Source organism: Rhincodon typus, chromosome 7 (genome assembly GCF_021869965.1).
Source record: "Rhincodon typus isolate 14 chromosome 7, sRhiTyp1.1, whole genome shotgun sequence".
Taxonomy (NCBI): Eukaryota; Metazoa; Chordata; class Chondrichthyes; order Orectolobiformes; family Rhincodontidae; genus Rhincodon; species Rhincodon typus.
The window spans coordinates 84,107,048-84,113,299 of NC_063338.1; positions in this window are offsets into that span (position 1 = coordinate 84,107,048).

Below are 6,252 nucleotides of genomic sequence, written 5' to 3' on the forward strand. Positions count from 1 at the left end.
TAAGGATTCTACGATTCTAAGTGGAGTCAAGGATTATCAGATCGACCGTGATTTCACTGAATGGTGGAGCTGACTCAGTGAGCTGAATGGCCTGTTCCTGATTTGAATCTTGCTGTTGGCAACTGAGTGCAGAGTGCAGTATTCTTGTGAGATAGAGTGAAAAGAATACAAGGTTAGCTGTGTGCTTGAAAAGGGTGCAGAGATAGAGTGGAGTGAAACAGATGAAGCATACATTAAGTGAAAATGCAAATTTTCCGTTCATTTTATTTTGCACTTTCCTACATAACAACCGTAATTGTCCTTCAAGGCTAACCAAAGATTTGATTTGATTTGATTAATTATTGTCACATTTAACTGGGTACAGTGAAAAGTTTTGTTTTGCTTGCAGTGCAGGCAGGTCATTCCATACAAAGTGCATAAGAGTAATAGAACTGAGCGAAGAATAAAATGTTACAGCTGCACAGAAGGTTCACAAATTGTGAGGTCAACATTAAATTTGAAATTTGTGAGGTACATTCAGGAGTATAATAAAAGCAGGGAAGAAGCTGTTTTTGAATCTGTTGGTATGTGTTGGTATATCTCTGAGTGTCTCCTATTTGTTAGTCCTCCGCTGGAGTTTTGTGTACAGTTCTGGATGTCACATTATAGGAAAATGTGACCTCTTTGGAAAGTGTATGGAAGTGATTTGCAAGAATGTTTCCAGGAATAAGAAACTTCAGTTGTGAGGCCAGATTGAACAAATTACATCTGTTCTCATTGGAGAGAAGACAGTTAAAAGGAGATTTGGCGGAAGTTTTCAAAATCATAAGCGAACTTGATAGGGTAGATAAGGAGAAACTTTACCTGCTCGTAAAAGGAACAAGAGCAAGAGGGCATAGATTTAAAATCATCTGCAAAAAAATTGCAAAGGTGATATGAGAAAAAATAACTTTTTCACTCAGCAGGTCAGAGTATGGCACATGCTGCTTGGAAATGTGGCGAAAACAGATCATATGAGGCATTCAAGGGGCCATTAGAAAATTATTTGGATAAAAATAATGTGTAATGGGGAGAAAGCAGGAGATTGACCCTAGGTGATGATGCTCATTTGAAGTGCTGGTTCAGGTATAATGGGCCAAATGGCCTCCTTCTGCATTGTCAGACATCTGTGATTTCTTGATTCTGTGAGTCCTTCTCTGTCTCAGATTTTCAAGCCATTTCTCTGTTTTGTTTTTATACTGCAGTTTACCAAACTATTAAAATTCATACCTTATTATTTTCTTATTATGGCACAACTGAATCCTTACACTGTGAAGAACTAGGGTAAGACCATTAAACTGAAAATTTAAGAACAGAAGCAGACCATTCAGCCCATCTAGTTTGCTCCACCATGACAGATCTAATAATCCTCAACTGCACCTTCCTGTTCCCCTTACTCTTGATTTCCTTATTGATTGAAAATCTGTCTATCTCAGTTTTGAATATACTTAACAACTCAACATTGATAGACCTCTGTGGTAATAAATTCCATAGATTCACTACCCTCTCAGAGAAGAAATTCCTCCTTATCTCTATCTTGAATGGTCAGCTCTTTATGCTCTCTGGTCCTAGCCACTCCAAAAAGGGGAAACAATCTTTCTGCATCTACACTGTTAGATCACTGAAGAATTTTTCTAAAGTCCAATGAATACAGGACTGGCCTATTTGGTAGTGACACTCATAAGAAGAGCTAATTCAGGCATGATAGGGCCAGTGGACACCTTCTGCACTGCAAGACTTCTTTAATTTTGTGTGTGTCTTGGCATATCATTCCTCTGTTTTCTGCTGGTATTGTAGTTTAGAAAGATAAAATTGGGTATTCAAAAATAAGTATAGATGAATTAGAAACATTAAGGACATGAAGAGATAAATCTCTCTGCAGTTTGCCAAGATTGTTACTTTTATCATTGTTGTATATATTTTAAGATACTTACTTGGTCTTTGTAATTTGGCTGACTACATACCTGGACAACAAATTAGAATTCTGTCTTCATTATCTGGGCATTTACTAATGCATGGGCAGAGCATAGAGAGGCAAACTGGTTTGGGAGGGTTACATGTCGTTTGAAATCTATTCATTAAAATGAAACGAAATTGGATGGATCTTGATAAAGCTTGGTGTTCCTCCCTGCTTGAAATCTTTCCCTGAGGTCCAATATTCATCAATACAAGTCTTTTCCGTATGGTGGTGAGTTCAAAACCGGGGGAATAGTTTTAAGGTGAAAGGAGAAATCTTTAAAAGGGACCTGAGGAGCAAATTTTTCTCAGGGGGTTGCCCGTGTGTGGAATAAACTGCCAGAGGATGTGGTAGATGCAGGTAGAGTTAGAAAATTTAAAATACATTTGGATAGGTACATGAATAAGAAAGGTTTAGAAGTATATGAGCCAAATACAGACAAGTGGCACTTATTTAGTTTCGGAAACTTCTTGGGAATGGATGAGTTGGACCGAAGGGTCTGTTTCCATGCTGAATGACTCTATGACTCTATAAGCAGGTAGAAAAGATAGCAATCCATCTCCATATATGTTAATAAGTTGGTTGACCTTCATCTCAGATGAGGATGGTCACGTTCCTTTTGAAATACCAATAATTCATGCAAATTTGCAAATTCCTCTTGAGCAGATCAACAGATTAGATGCAAAAAGAATATTTCCCTGGGCTGTGGAGTTTGGAACCAAGGGGCACAGTCTCAGAATAAAAGGAAAGTCCTTGGGGGTGTGTTCTTATGGTAGGTGGTAATGTCCATGCCTCTGACTCAGGTGGCCCAGGTTCAGTTCCCACCTGCTCGAGATGTCTGTAACAACATCTCTGAACAGGTTGTTTAGAAAATATCTAAAAGGGATGCCACTATGTACTAAAATGAGAAGGAAATTCTTCACCCAGAAAATGGTAAACAGTTAAAAATTTCTATCCCGGGGTTGGGGGGTTAGCTGTGGAAATTCGGTTACTAAATATGTGCAAGACAGTAGTAGATAGATTTCTATTCATTAATGACATCAAGGGATATCTGGATAGCTCCGAGATAGAGTTGGTTCAAAGGGTTGAATGGCTTACTCCTCCTATGTTCCTGGAACTGCTTAGGAAGGGAAATAATGACAAAGGTAGTACACTTTTGAAACTCCCACAGCATAATTCTGAACCTATGTGTTGTAATGAAAGTCACAATGAGTGAACTTCACAACAGAACAAGATAAATTTAAAGTACAGCATATTTTATGGGATTGCTTGAAGAAATGACGCTGCATCAGGAATTAAATTAGCTGCAAAGCTCCACAAGCTTTATGCGCCCTTGAAACTTGAACATTTAGTAGATTTCAGATTGCATGTCTAGAATATGATAGCACTGGACAAGGTCCAGAGGAAATTTAACAGGATGTTGCCTGGGTTGAAGAACTTTCGAGAGATTACACAGAGTAAGGTTGTTTTCCTTAGAGCAGAGGAGACTGAGATAGGACATGATTGAGGTGAATGTAATTTGATGGGCACAGATAGAACAGGCAGGAAGACAATTTCCTCCTTGATAGAGAAGTCAATGACTGGGGCACAGATTTAAAGTAAGGGGAACAAGGATTAGTGGGGATGCCCAGAGGGTAGGGGAATCTGGAAATCACTACCTGTAAGGATAGTAGGGGCAGAAACATTCATAACATTTAAAAAGTATTTAGTTGTGCACTTCTGATGCATAGGCATTCAAGGCTGTGGGCCAAGTGCTGGAAAATAGAATTAGAATAGTTAGGTAGTTGTTTTTGACCAGTGAAGGCATGATGAGCTGAAGGGCTTTTACCTGTGCTGTATAATTGATAACTCTACAACAGGTTATATCATAACTAAAATCAGACTTAAAATTCACCTGATAACTGTCTCTGAGCTCCCAACAGAAGTGGTAAGGGTTAGAGGTTTCAAAAAAATGATGATACCTATGAAGAAGAAAAGATAAAAAGTGTAGAATTTGAGTAAGGGATTTTAAAATGTGACTTAATTAACAAACATATTTATCTTATTGTGCTGGAAGTTACATGTGTCAATATAGAGGGTCCTGTTATTTGCAGGCAGAAAGAATACATACACACACTGAGCCTGTTTCAACTTAAAAAAAAAACAGGCAACAATCATTTGCTGGTTAATTTTTCAAGGTAATGCCTTAACCAATCAGAGTCAACCCACCTGGCTTAGTATTGAAACAAATATTGGCAGTTAACTGTCAGCCATCATTAACTGGTGCAATCTCTATGATGATGTCTCCATATCAAAATCTATTCACCAACCATTCAGCACTTCCTCTTACATCTGGTCATCAAAGTGCATGGGGAGGCCTTGGAGAATGCTGACCAACTCCAACACCTCAGGAGTCTCATGTCAGCCAAAGCTGCTATTGATGAAGAGATCCAGCATTGCCTCCAATGTGCAAGTGCAGCCTTCAACCACTTAAGGAAAAGGGTATTTGGGAACAACAACATCAGATTCGACACTAGGATCATGATTTGTAGAGCTGTGGGTGTTCCTGCCGTCCTGTATGGCTCTAAGATATGGACTGTTTACAGCAGACACCACCAATGCTGCCTGCGCAAGATCCGGTGAATCTGCTGGGAAGAAAGATTCACCAGCACCAGCACCATCAATCAGGCAATTCCTAGCATCGAGGCACTGACCATCCTTGATCAGTCATGATGGGCTCGACATGTTGTCCGCACGACCGACACGAAAGTCTCCAGGCAGGTGCTCTACTCCCAGCCTCAAAACAGCAGACGAGCTCCAGGGTGGACTGAAGAAGTGCTGCAGTGATACCCTCAAGCCTCACTGGCGAAGTATGGCATTCCTACAGACACCTGGGAATTACTGGCCCAAGTCCGGAGTGGAGGAGGGACATCCAGGAAGGCGTCGAGCACCTCGAAACTTGCTGTTGGGAAAAATTGGAGGCCAGGCAAAAACAGTATAAGGAGCGCACTGCAATGCCAATGACACACCCTCCTCTTCCTGCGACCACCTTCTGCCCCAAGTGTAACAGAACCTGCGGTAGCCTCATCGATCTGTATGGATTCACCCTGAGAGTGGAAAAGAGTCATCCACATCCATGAGGAACCGCCAATGACGATGAGTATAAATATGATTGCTTTTGTTTTCCAAATTGCTCCACTGGATGCAAGACAAAATATGTTGCCAAAATGTGTGTCTAAGATATATTCTATGACTGAAGAGAAAGCGTTATATTTATCTGCTTCCGGGAACAACTAAACATCAAAGTAGTAGCAAAGTATTAACATTAGAAACCAAAGCACACATTAGAATGAATTATTATCTTAGTATCCGGACCATGATCTGGGATGAAATTTCAGTTGGCCATCTGAAGAGGGCTGTTGCTGAACCCTGGAGATGATTTTTGGAAATGTCAACAATTAACAGGCTGCCTCTGGGACATGGCCTTAATAAGAATTCGCAGTCTGAAATGTCAAAGGGAGGGCCTGATGCTCCAGGAAGTCAGTAACCCCATCATCGCGAGAGCTGTGTTCTACTACTGAAACATGCAGGACTGGAAAGGCACCTCGAGTTGTGGGTGCCATCTGAAAACTTGCAAATGTTTCAAAATGCTGTGACACAAGCTTCCAGACCATCACAGGGGGAGGGAGAAGGCTCTCCACAGGGTGGCCTGTGTCCCCAAGAGTGTACTGGATTCATACAAGGCTGTTTTACATGATGTATCTCTTGCTCCCCATCAACTACCAATTTCCCCTTCCTTCTCCAAACAACACTTCCATTTACCAAAACTGACCTACAGCTGGGAAGCTATACCCATTTTAACAATGGCAACCACCGCATCAGTGTGTCTATCTGTCTTTAGAAGCATCCAAACAGCCTGTGATGATTTAGATTTATTTATTTGTCACATGTACTAAGTGTAGGAATATATAGGTGCAGAGAAAAGTGCACAAATTTGCCATTCACTGGCACCCATTTGGTTACAAAAACCAGAATCAAAAGATTTTGACAGGGCCAAAAGGTAAGTGAGAAAATAAAGAAAAGTCCGGATCCCAGAGTCCCAAGTCCCATCTCCACATTGGTGCAGGTGCTGCTCCAATCGCTAGGACACCAAGGAGGTCACCACCGCCGCCACGTGAAAGGCCCACTCTCACTGCCCACAGCCCCCTCACTGGCCCCATTCTCACCACCCACTGCCCCCTCACCGGCCCCGCTCTCACCGACCCCACTGCCCCCTCACCGACCCCACTCTCACCGCC